Here is a 13,209-nt window from a genome sequence, read left to right as displayed (position 1 = left end):
TTTTTTTTTTTGTCAATGAAATAATGCCGCAGCAGCAATTGCTTTATTAAGAATGGCCATTAAGAGAAATCCTCAGCGCAATGAGAGTCCGGAGAGTTCATACTAAACCCATACGAAACTCGTAAAAAACCTTCAGAGATAAAGGGGAACTACAGCCAAAATTAACTTATCCCCTATCCATAGTCTAGGGGATAAGTAGCTGATGTTCGGGGATCCGACAGCAGGGACCCCCACGATCTCCGGAACGGGACCCCGTCTCACTCAGCGAGGAACATGTGTAGTCTACTGCTAAACGGCACACACTGCATTCACTTCTATGGGAGCGCCGATGATGCCCGAATGCTGGACTTGTGTCTCTTCGGAGCTTTGATGGAGAACACGGAGGGTGCCCACGTTCGGACCCGGCACGATCAGCTACTTATCCCCCATCCTGTGGATAGAGGAGAAGTTAACTTTGAACACAGTTCCCCTTTAAACCTACTGCTCTTTGAGAAGACCACCCACCATTGCATTAAAAGTGCTCTTTTATGGGGAGTGGTCTTCCTAAAGAAAACTTTACAAAAAGTACTGTGGTCTGAAAGTACGTTACACAAAAAACTGGTCTTCTGGAGATGCTTTACTATAGTAGCAAAAATTACGAATATAACAGATTACTGCTTAACCGGTTATAGAATTAATCACATTAAAGGGGTACTCTGCCCCTAGACATCTTATACCCATCCAAAGGATAGGGATGAGATGTCTGATCGTGGGGATCCCGCTGCTGGATCTCTCTGCTGCACCTAGCGTTTGTTTCGAGCGCAGCGCCGGAGGCTTGTGACGTCATGGTCACACCCCGCTCGTGACGTCACGGCCACGCCCCCTCAATGCAAGTCTATGGGAGGGTGGGGGGTGACGAAGTTCGCTCCGTGCACCAGATGTCTGGGGTGCCGCAGCAGAGATCGTGGGGGGTCCCCAGCGGCAGGACCCCCGCGATCAGACATCTTATCCCCTATCCTTTTGGATAGGTAATAAGATGTCTAGGGGCAGAGTACTCATTAAGGGTGTATTCACATGTATAGTATCCTGCACATACTTGATGCTGCAGATTTTTTGCAGCAGATTTCAATGTAAACGAAATGACTGAACACAGAATCAAATCTGCGCAGGATACTGTACATGGGAATAAACCCTTAAAGGAGTAGTTCGGCGCGCACTTTTCTTATTTTTACACGGTCCGGACTGCAAAAAAAAAAAGAAAACAAACTTTCTCTTGTCTGCCTACGCGCCCCCGGAGCTCCGGTACAGGTGTTCGGTCGCCGGGCTGTTTGCTTCTTACTTCCTGTTAGCCCGACACGTCACACGGAGCTTCAGCCTAACAGGAAGTAAGAAGCAAATGGCCCGGCGACCGAACACCTGTACCGGAGCTCCGGGGGCGCGTAGGCAGGCAAGAGAAAGTTTGTTTTCTTTTTTTTTTTTGCAGCCCGGTCCGGATAAAATAAGAAAAGTGCACGCCGGACTACTCCTTTAATTGTTTTTTTAATCGGTTAATTCTGTTTGTGGATCAATATTAGTCATTGGATTATATAATGTTCTACATCCTTATTATATACCCATTGGGGCACATTTATCATGAGGTCACATCTCTGTGCAATACGAAACCTGCTTTGCAATTGTGTGTTTTCCTAGTTTTGAAGCAAAATTCAGCATGTAGAGCGCGTCACTCCCTACGTTTGTGCAAATGATAGGAAATTTCTGGATAGCGGAAAAAAATTTCTTTATTTAAAAAAGCTCAAACATTCACATGCCAGCTCATCACTGGAGTACATTTGCACAAAAAAATATATTTTGCGCATATGATTAATTAAGAGCATCTGTATACCATGCCCCCCTGCAAGCACATATTAATAAAATGTAAAACCCAGCAGATTAATGCAAAAAATTAAAACAATCAGTGTGCGCAATTTAGCAGGCGCACACCAGTTACTAAATCTCTGAGAGCTAGGCTGTTTACTTGCAAGTACATACACAAGCACTTCCTTTCACTTACTCCACTGGTCCATCACAGGAAAGCACCTAATGCTCTCTGCTATGTTATTTTATAATTTTAGAGAAAGTGCACGGAACTAAAAAGGCCAGCATTGTGCTGGGGTTACATCACAAAATCAGCCGCTCCTGCTGATGATGCTATTCAAAGGACAGCTGCCTAAAACTTTATGGGTAGAGATAAGAGGGAAGCTTTGTTTTACCCTTCAGGCACAGCATGGACCCTCTGGAGTAGGCAGACAAGCTTGACTTTCATTTTACACCATCCAGGCTCTTTCATGCACATAGCACCAGCTAAGCCCCGCCTCCACATCCTGAGTTCTATTATAGTCCTCCTGTGGCTAGAGAGAGAATTCCCCTAACAGGCAGTGGACAGCAGATTGCAGAGAAGGGAGACACCTAGTGGCCAAAACGTTAGGACTTTTTTTTTTATTAAGGGTTATGAAGTGTTTAAGAAATATGTAATAGATCACATAGCTTATCACATGTAGGGAACTTGTTTGAAATGACAGTGACTATTAATTTCCTGGATCTCCATGCCATATCTGTATCAGGCCCCGACCTACTTTATGCTATTTAGAGCACTAATGTTTTTTTTCTGTGGCAGAAGGGTCTTTAGGCCCTCTTAGAAACCAAGTCCATACATCCTAGGCAGATCTAGATGAACAGTGTCGTTTGCCAAGGTCAGTAAGGGACGTGTGGGTGTTGCATGTATTTCAGTAATGTAATTGTTTGCAATATCGTTCCATTGTAATTTAAATAGCTTAGAATGGTATCTATATATCAGCTGTGACTGCATATTATTACCCAGAGAGCTATTACTTTTATTGTTTTATTCTCTCTATGGGGACATCATAGAAGAAAAGTGTGGGAAAAATAAGTAACAGTGCAACATAAAAGAAAGATAAAAGGGAAGGCATACCGCACAATACCTGACCAATAACACAAAGCATTAATGGCCTCTATTACTGTTAACTCTTCTATAGACAATTTCCCCATTGTATTCTATGGAAAGAAATATAGTTGGATCAGTTCAGTCATCTCTGTTATGAGGCCCACAACACAGGCGCCGATCCCACCAGCCTTAGGCTGGGTTCATACCACATTTTTCAAATATGGTAACCGTATACGGTTTTCCGCAAAAAAACGTATACGACCGTATCCGAAACCGTATGCATAGAGAATGCATTGTAAACCGTATTCCAAATGTTGTGTACGGTTGCATCCGTTTTGCCTCGAATACGGTTTTGCCGATTTTTCAACCGTAGGCAAAAACGCTGTCGACCACGTTTTTGCCTCCGGTTGGAAAACCGTATGCGAACCGTATGCTGTTCTTTAAACGTTGTCTATGGGAACCGTACACAGAATTTCAGAATACGGTTGCACACGGTTTTTCTAATCCGTTTTTGGAGTTGACACATGCGCAGATTGGAATTTCAATAGAACAATAGTAACTTTATTAAATTGCTGGAAAACCAATTCCAACAAAATAGCAAAACCGTTGGCAAAAACTGATGCAAACGGATAGAACCGTATGGGGAAAAACCGTATACGTTTTAATTTGGAGTCATACGGTTGTATAAGATGGCATACGGTTTTTGCCATACGTTTTTTAGCGGAAAACCGTGTACGGTAACCGTATTTGAAAAACGTGGTGTGAACCCAGCCTTAGAGGGAATGTCCACTATCTTTTAAATACACGTCCAAATTGCTCTGCTGAATAATTTTATAATATATTAATTAGACTTTTTTTGAGAGATATTTCGATTAAACTTGGTACACATGTTTGTTATATGGCAAATAACAATAAATAGTACAGTTTAGGAATGGCCTAATACCAAAAATCTCTGCAGCCAAAGACAAAAACAGTGGAGCCCAGACAGTTAAATCATACTTTACCATGATATTGATCTGGCGGCAGGCTGTTTAAAACTCCCGGACAATCTCTGCAGCTGAGTGTAACATATTCAGGAGGAGATGTACCGGAAGTCCCATGCAAGTCTATTGCCCCAAAATTTCTAATAACCTGCTACTGGACCAACGTCATGTTAAATTATGATGAAACTGTCCGGCAGGCAGTTGCAAAAAATAGTTAGTATGGGGGCAAGGAGATGGGAAGGGGCAGGGGGGTGAGAATAGATTTATTGCCGGCTGAGAGAAGACTGAGCGGGGAGAGAACACCAGTGTGGGTGCAGGGAGAGGGCATGGCAGTGCTGCGGAATAAGCAGCCTATCACTGCTGGGGCTTCAGGAAACTGGGAAAGCTGGGTGTCTCACAGTATGTGTGCCACCCAGCTTTCCCAGTCTCCTTAAGAGCACTGCTTTTCTTCTCCCACAAGGTTTAGGTAGGAAGGCTGGGTAACGGCAATGCCGGTTACTCATCTAGCGTTGTTGGTGAAAGTGTATGGCTGTGTGAATAAAAGACTAACCTGCACCCCTATAAAGATATATCACAGTGTAAAAAGACAGAGAGCTTTGTGCCATGACAGCGCCCATTACTACAACACATTTAAATGGGCCCTTCAATATTAATATTTAAAAAAAAATACGCCGATTTTAAACAATAGTGCCACACATACATGGATTGCTGGTGGCATTGCAGCTAAGCCCCTATTCAATTTAATAGAGCTAAGCTGCAATATCAGATGCAACCCATGGAGAGGTGTGGCGCTATGTCTTAAAAACAAAAACTATTTTTTTTTTCCCATAAACCCGGAAAACTCTTTAAGCACATTACAATTGTAAAGTCATATTCCCTGTTGTGCAGCCATTGTACCGCTACAGAATGCAGCTATTACAGACCATGTCTGTGTATATATATATATATATATATATATATATAAAATGTTTTATCAGTCATGTTTATTCTGCAAAACCGTGTTATATCTAGTGGAAAACGCTACATTATAAAGGATAGTGGAGGAGATTTATCAAAACCTGTGCAGAGGAAGAGTGGTGCAGTTGCCCATAGCAACCAATCAGATTGCTTCTTTCATTTTCCACAGGCCTCTAAAGAGGCCTGTGGAAAATGTAAGAAGCAATCTGATTGGTTGCTATGGGCAACTGCACCACTCTCCCTCTGCACGGGTTTTGATAAATCTCCCCAAGTATCCTCACTTTTTTCTTCCATTACTTTCTAGGTCTAGTTAAAGGGGTACTCCGGTGAAAACCTTTTTTCTTTTAAATCATCTGGTGCCAGAAAGTTAAACAGATTTGTAAATCACTTCTATTAAAAAAATCTTAATCCTTCCTGTACTTATTAGCTGCTGAATACTACAGAGGAAATTTCTTTTCTTTTTGGAATTCTCTCTGATGACATCACGAGCACAGTGCTCTTTGCTGATGTCATTATAATAATAATAACTCTTTATTGTGGTCCTCAGTGGGATTTGAACCCAAGGCCCCAGCACTGCAAGGCAGCAGTGCTAACCACTGAGCCACCATGCTGCCCTTAGGATACATCTGCTATGTATGGTTGCTAAAATGGACAGAGGTGTCAGCAGAGAGCACTGTGCTCGTGATGTCATGAGTGTTCCAAAAAGAAAGGAATTTCCTCTGTAGCATTCAGCAGCTTATAAGTACAGGAAGGATTAAGATTTTTTAATAGAAGTAATTTACAAATATGTTTAACTTTCTGGCACCAGTTGATTTAAAAGAAAAAAGGTTTTCACCGGAGTACCCCTTTAAGCATTGATTTTGGTTTATACCCAGTGGTGGAGATTTATCAAAAACTGTCCAGAGGAAAAGTTTGAGTTGCCTATAGCAACAAATCAGATCGCTTATTTAATTTTTCTTTGGGCAACTCAAACTTTTCCTCTAAACAGCTTTTGATAAATCTCCCCCTGTATCTAAAAATCCTATTTGTATATTTAGAAAGGCAAAGACTCTCAAAAACCTTGTGGTCCCCAAATCCCCAAGAAACAACGAGCCCTTGGGAATTATAAAATGGGTATACAAAAAAGAAAGCTAGTGGCTATTAAAGGTGTGGTGTCCCAGTACAGGAGATGTTGCCCCGTACCCTTGCTGTCCTGTCAGGCAGCCTCCTTCAGTGTCCCCTGGGTTCATTGTACCTGTTTCCCCCCCTGTATATATGTTCTGCAGTGTATTGGATTATAAAATGTGTTGTATCTTTAAGAGTTATGCCATGTGAAATGTCATGTGATTGTTACCCAGGAGGTACCAATGACCAGGTGATCCCAAGAGTGACCTATGAGCTCCTTACTAGTCTCCCCCATATAAGCCCTGGGTGAAGCTTCTCTCTCTTTGGCTGAGGTCCAGTGCAGTCGCCTAGTGTGTGTGTCCAGAGTGTTGGAGACCTCAAAGTCCAGTCCTGCAGCCACCATCAAGTCAAGTAAGATAAAGTCACAGCTTTATGAGCCAAGTCCAGTCAGTCCCTGTCAACTGTCAAGTCAGCGTGGTCTGCATTCAATTGTCCAGTCCTACTACAAGTCCCAGCAAGACCTTAAGGTCTCTGAGTCACTGGTCACCTCCTTGGGCCCTGGCTGAACTGTATAGACTTTACCAACTTTCTACCCTCAGTAAAGCTACCGTTGTCCGTAACTTGGCGTTGGAGTCTTTATTGCCCCCGTGCTTAGCCCAGGATCCAGCGGTATACCTTCGGGTGGTTATAGGCTAAACCATGCCCTGGCATCACGAATACAAGGGGTTAATGCCATCTGCCCTAGGGTAACAACTGCCCTGCACCAAACACCCCGCCACCACATAGATGTAATAAAAATAGATGTAAATGTTGAGACCAGATAGCGAACAAGAGGAAGGAGGTAGACATTCCTGGAGAAATAACACCATATCACATATACCCACATTTAAAGGGGTACTCCGCCCCTAGACATCTTATCTGCTATCCAAAGGATAGGGGATAAGATGTCTGATCACGGGGGTCCCGCCTCTGGGACCCTCACGATCTCTTTGCGGGCGGCCGTGGTTTAACGTCACAACCACACCCCCTTGTGATGTTACGCTATGCCCCCTAAATGCAAGTGTATGGTAGACGGGGCCCCTTCCCACAGAATTGCATTGAGGGGCGTGGTGTAATGTCATGAGGGGTGTGACTGTGACGTCACAATCACGGCCGCCCACTCCAAGCGTTCAGAACATTTTGTTAGAGTTGATGATGTACCCGATCAGATGATCATAGGGAGATGGCGGACTGCGCTGGATCATGCTCGGGATGCGACGCATGATAGCGCCTGACCACGTGATGTAAGACCACACTTGGTCAGGTGATATGTGACGTAGGGTCATGTGATCCTTGCCATCTGGAAGTCGCTGACGTGACCGGGAGAATAAAACGGGGGTGGGAAGTCGTTATATGTATAAATAGAAATGGACTGTACTTTATCATCAGAAGGGGGTTCTCATTATACCCCAAAACGCATTGCATGGAGAATATATTTATATATTTATCTTCTATTTTATGTAATAAATACCAAACCCGTTGAGAGGGCCTATGGGATTTTAAGAATACTTATTACTCTAAGTTTGCCACTTTGCACTGGGATCCCGGGACTTGGGGACATTGCGAGGCGACTACCTGGAGGGGGAAGGTGTGAACACCGGACTACTGCATTTGATCCGGGAGAATGAAGGTGCTCTCTACTTATATGGTGGATATTGGGTATCATTGATTGAAATCCCCCCCTAAACACCCAGAGTTCTATTTAATTATACCTACTGGGCGATTGGAACTCGGTTGGAGCACTGCCAATACTTTCCATTGATTTTCTTCATTCAACAGTAGAGTTATTTGGGCACGGTGTGGCACTATGAGGTGACAAGTATGACAAGCTGATGGGAGGGTGCCAAGATTAGTGCCCTCACTGATCTCATATTGATGGTTCATTCTGTTCTAATTTTCTTTGAATAACATGACACACAGCTCAAAAATATAAAGGGAACACTAAAACACAATATAACTCCAAGTCAATGACCCTTCTGTGAAATCCCACTGTCCACTCAGGAAGCAACACTGATTGACAATCAATTTCACACGCTGTTGTACAAATGGAACAGACAACAGGTGGAAATTATAGGCAATTAGCAAGACACCCCCAATTAAGGAGTGGTTCTTCAGGTGGTGACCACAGACCACTTCTCAGTTCCTATGCTTCATGGCTGATGTTTTGGTCACTTTTGAATGCTGGTGGTGCTTTCACTCTAGTGGTAGCATGAGACGGAGTCTACAACCCACACAAGAGGCTCAGGTAGTGCAGCTCATCCAGGATGGCACATCAATACGAGCTGTGGCAAGAAGGTTTGCTGTGTCTGTCAGCGTAGAGTCCAGAGCATGGAGGCGCTACCAGGAGACAGGCCAGTACATCAGGAGACGTGGAGGAGGCCGTAGGAGGGCAACAACCCAGCAGCAGGACCGCTGCCTCCGCCTTTGTGCAAGGAGGAGCAGGAGGAGAACTGCCAGATCCCTGCAAAATGACCTCCAACAGGCCACAAATGTGCATGTGTCCACTCAGTCAGAAATAGACTCCATGAGGGTGGTATGAGGGCCCGAAGTCCACAGGTGGGGGTTGTGCCTACAGCCCAACACCGTGCAGGATGTTTGGCATTTGCCAGAGAACACCAAGATTGGCAAATTCGCCACTGGCGCCCTGTGCTCTTCACAGATTAACCCCTTAAGGACCAAGGACGTACCGGTACGTCCTTGGTCCTGCTCTTCTGATATAACGCGGGGTTACACAGTAACCCCGCGTCATATCATGGCGGGCCCGGCGTCATAGTGAAGCCGGGACCCGCCTCTAATAGCGCGCAGCGCCGATCGCTATTAACCCTTTAGCCGCGCGCTCAAAGCTGAGCCGCGCGGCTAAAAGTGAAAGTGAAAGTTCCCGGCTAGCTCAGTCGGGCTGTTCGGGATAGCCGCGGCTAATCGCGGCATCCCGAACAGCTGACAGGACAGCGGGAGGGCCCCTTCCTGCCTCCTCGCTGTCCGATCGCCGAATGACTGCTCAGTGCCTGAGATCCAGGCATGAGCAGTCATCCGGCAGAATCGTTGATCACTGGTTTCTTATGAGAAACCAGTGATCAACATAGAAGATCAGTGTGTGCAGTGTTATAGGTCCCTATGGGACCTATAACACTGCAAAAAAAAAGTGAAAAAAAAAAAGTGAATAAAGATCATTTAACTCCTCCCCTATTAAAAGTTTGAATCACCCCCCTTTTCCAATAAAAAAAAAACACAGTGTAAATAAAAATAAACATATGTGGTATCACCGCGTGCGGAAATGTCCGAATTATAAAAATATATCATTAATTAAACCGCTCGGTCAATGGCGTGCGCGCAAAAAAATTCCAAAGTCCAAAATAGTGCATTTTTGGTCACTTTTTATATAATTTAAAAATGAATAAAAAGTGATCAATAAGTCCTATCAATGCAAAAATGGTACCTTTAAAAACTTCAGATCACGGCGCAAAAAATGAGCCCTCATACCGCCCCATACACGGAAAAATAAAAAAGTTATAGGGGTCAGAAAATGACAATTTTAAACGTATTAATTTTCCTGCATGGAGTTATGATTTTTTCCAGAAGTCCGACAAAATCAAACCTATATAAGTAGGGTATCATTTTAATCGTATGGACCTACAGAATACATATGAGGTGTCATTTTTACCGAAAAATGTACTACGTAGAAACGGAAGCCCCCAAAAGTTACAAAACAGCGTTTTTTTTTTCAATTTTGTCGCACAATGATTTTTTTTCCCGCTTCACCATAGATTTTTGGGCAAAATGACTGACGTCATTACAAAGTAGAATTGGTGGCGCAAAAAATAAGCCATCATATGGATTTTTAGGTGTAAATTTGAAAGAGTTATGATTTTTTAAAGGCAAGGAGCAAAAAACGAAAATGCAAAAACGGAAAAACCTCCGGTCCTTAAGGGGTTAAAGCAGGTTCACACTGAGCACGTGACAGAGTCTGGAGATGCCGCAGAGAATGTTCTGCTGCCTGCGACATCCTCCAGCATGACCGGTTTGGCGGTGGGTAAGTAATGGTGTGGAATGGCATTTCTTTGGGGGCTGCACAGCCCTCCAGGTGCTTGCCAGAGGTAGCCTGACTGCCATTAGGTACCCAGATGAGATCCTCAGACCCCTTGTGAGACCATATGCTGGTGCGGTTGGCCCAGGGTTCCTCCTAATGCAAGACAATGCTAGACCTCATGTGGCTGGAGTGTATCAGCAGTTCCTGCAAGAGGAAGGCATTGATGCTATGGACTGGCCCGCCCGTTCCCCAGACGTGAATACAATTGAGCACATCTGGGACATCATGTCTCGCTCCATCCACCAACACCACGTTGCACCACAGACTGTCCAGGAGTTGGCAGATGCTTTAGTCTAGGTCTGGAAGGAAATCCCTCAGGAGACCATCCTCCACCTCATCAGGAGCATGCCCAGGCATTGTAGGGAGGTCATACGGGTACGTGGAGGCCACACACACTACTGAGCCTCATTGTGACTTGTATTAAGGACATTACATCAAAGTTGGATCAGCCTGTAGTGAGGTTTTCCACTTTGATTTTGAGTGTGACTCCATATCCAGACCTCCATGGGTTGATACATTTGATTTCCATTGATAATTTCCATTGATAATTTTTCAACGATTAGTTAATTCATTCAGATCTAGGATGTGTTATCTTAGTGTTCCCTTTATTTATTTATTTTTTGAGCAGTGTATAATGTGAATGCTGTAGCCTTCACGTCTACTGTAAATTAAACTATGCATTTCATTGGGCCCGATATGGCGGTGGTAGATTTTACTTTAAAGGGGTACTCAAGAGGGAAAAAAAAATTCTGCTCAACTGGTGCCAGAAAGTTGTACAGATTTGTAGACTACTTCTATTTATAAAATCGTAATCCTTCCAGTACTTATCAGCTGCTGTATGATACAGAGGAAGTTGTGTCATTTTTTCCAGTCTGACCACAGTGCTCTCTGCTGACACCTCTGTCCTTGTCAGAAACTGTCCACAGAAGGAGAGGTTTGCTATGGGGAATTGCTCCTGATCACGACAGTTCCTGACACGGACAGAGGTGTCAGCAGAGAGCACTGTGGTCAAACTGGAAAGAACTACACAATTTCTTCTGGAGAATACAGCAGCTGATAAGTATTGGAAGGATTAAGATTTTTAAATAGAATTTAAAAATATGTTTAACTTTCTGGCACCAGGTGATTTAAAAACAATTTGTTTCCTCCGGAGTACCCCTTTAAGAAAAGGTGCACTTCTCATTTCTAAGACAAGATGTCATGTTGCAACGTCTGCAGGGAATATCCGCGTACTGTAGTGGAGAGCCGAGCTGGCAGCGCCAGTGTGAGGATGACTGAATGTTTACTGGGATGTTCAGCATTGGCGCCAACATAAACACAAACCGAGCACATGACAGGTCAGTTCTGGTGACTGGCACCATGACGGGCAGGTGTATTGAAGCACAAAGCCGTTCTGGGAGCCCAGATGTTCGCCTGCACATTGCTCTGGGAAGAGAAGTGTCCTAATTTCAGGCTGCAGTTCTGGGGCAGAGCAAGCAGAACAATTAATCATCACCTCCGATGGGCGACCTTCATTTGTCTTCATGGGAAATGCACCATCCAGGTCTGGATAAACCTGCACAAAGCAGGAAGAAAACTCATTCCTGGATGCAGAATAATCACTATTAACCCTTTGTCCAAATAGATAAATTGTGAGATCTTAAGCCAGACCGTGCCATAGATTACAAACCCTCCAAGAATTGGAAGCATTCATCTGTATGGTTGACACTGGACTATGCCACTAAAATTGTTATTGGGATAATTACAGTTTCAGAAACGGCGACACTCTTGTCCTAAGGTTGTGTGGTATTGCAGCTCAAAACCACTAAAGTGATGAAGCCAAATTGAAATACCACTATTAACCTGTGGACAGGGGTGACGCTCTTATAATGTATACACCCTCTCCCCCCCCCCCCCCCCCCCAGCCAAGGAGTTAACTAACGCTATTCTGCGCTAATATACTCTTCTTTAGCTGTACTCAAGGTTGTCATCTGCAAGCACAGCTCAGCCCCGACATTGGCAGGTTTGCGCAAGCCGAAACTAGCAATGTTCGAAAGGTTGGCTAGCCACGAACCTCCCGAAGTTCGGATTGAATTTGAGTTTTGGTGGACTCGGCTCGCTCAACTCTAGTAACTTGTATTCTTGTTTTCTGTGTGTATGGGTCAAATTTTTCTTAATTGTGTGGAGCTTCTCCTGGGCACCACGAACTTGTCTAAACCCCTTACTCAGTCTTACGCTCTCCTCCAGTCGTTGGGGACTAGCCCTTTTTCACAGGCCTTTCATAAATGGGTGGCGGATGTCCCGGATTTGACGGATTGCCAGTGGAAGGAGTTTGAAGGTGCATATTACTCACCGTAGTTAGAATCAGAGACATGTGGATCCAATCTAGATATATTTTGAGGTTGTATTATACCCCCGCTAAATTGAAGTGCATAGGTGTTTCCCAGTCTGATCTGGTACCTTTTTGCATGCTGTTTGGGAGTGTCCTGTTATCGCCTCCTTTTGGAGGGAGGTGATGGGGTTTCTTTCAGACAATCTGGACTTCCCCTTTCTGCTCACGCCGATGGTGTGCCTTTTAGGTGTCATCAATGATATTGTCTCTGGTTCACATAGACGCCTGCTGATTCGCTTTCTTCTATTCTGTGCCCGTAAGGTGGTGGTGATGTCCTGGAAAGATACCGCTCCTCCTCCTCTGTATAGATGGTTGAATCTGGTAAACTGTTATGTCCCGTTGTACCAGGTGTTGTATGTGAGTCGCAAGTATCCTAGGAAATTTGATAGGATATGAACCCCCTGGCTTCTTCTAGATGTATCGGCTGACCCCCCCCCCCCAGCTAGGTTGTCCCAGTAGGTCTCCAACAGTGTGCTACTGGTCTCTCAGGGAGGGGGGGGGGGTGTTATGGGTTTACCGGGAAGTGTGCATGAGTGAGTGTATGTTTTTTTGTCGTACGGGGCTCTCTCTCTCTGGACGGGTCTCTGCGATTCTCTCCTTATTGCTGATGGTTGATTATATGTGTACTGCTCCCTGTTATTGTGGAGGTGTTGGTCTCTGGATGCACGGAGGCTGTTAATTTTGTTTGTATTGTTTATCGTATCTGTTTATTAAAATGCAAAACTACATAAATAAATACTTTAAAAAA

The sequence above is a fragment of the Hyla sarda genome, chromosome 6 (genome assembly GCF_029499605.1).
Source record: "Hyla sarda isolate aHylSar1 chromosome 6, aHylSar1.hap1, whole genome shotgun sequence".
Classification (NCBI taxonomy): Eukaryota; Metazoa; Chordata; class Amphibia; order Anura; family Hylidae; genus Hyla; species Hyla sarda.
This window is presented reverse-complemented; position numbering follows the sequence as displayed.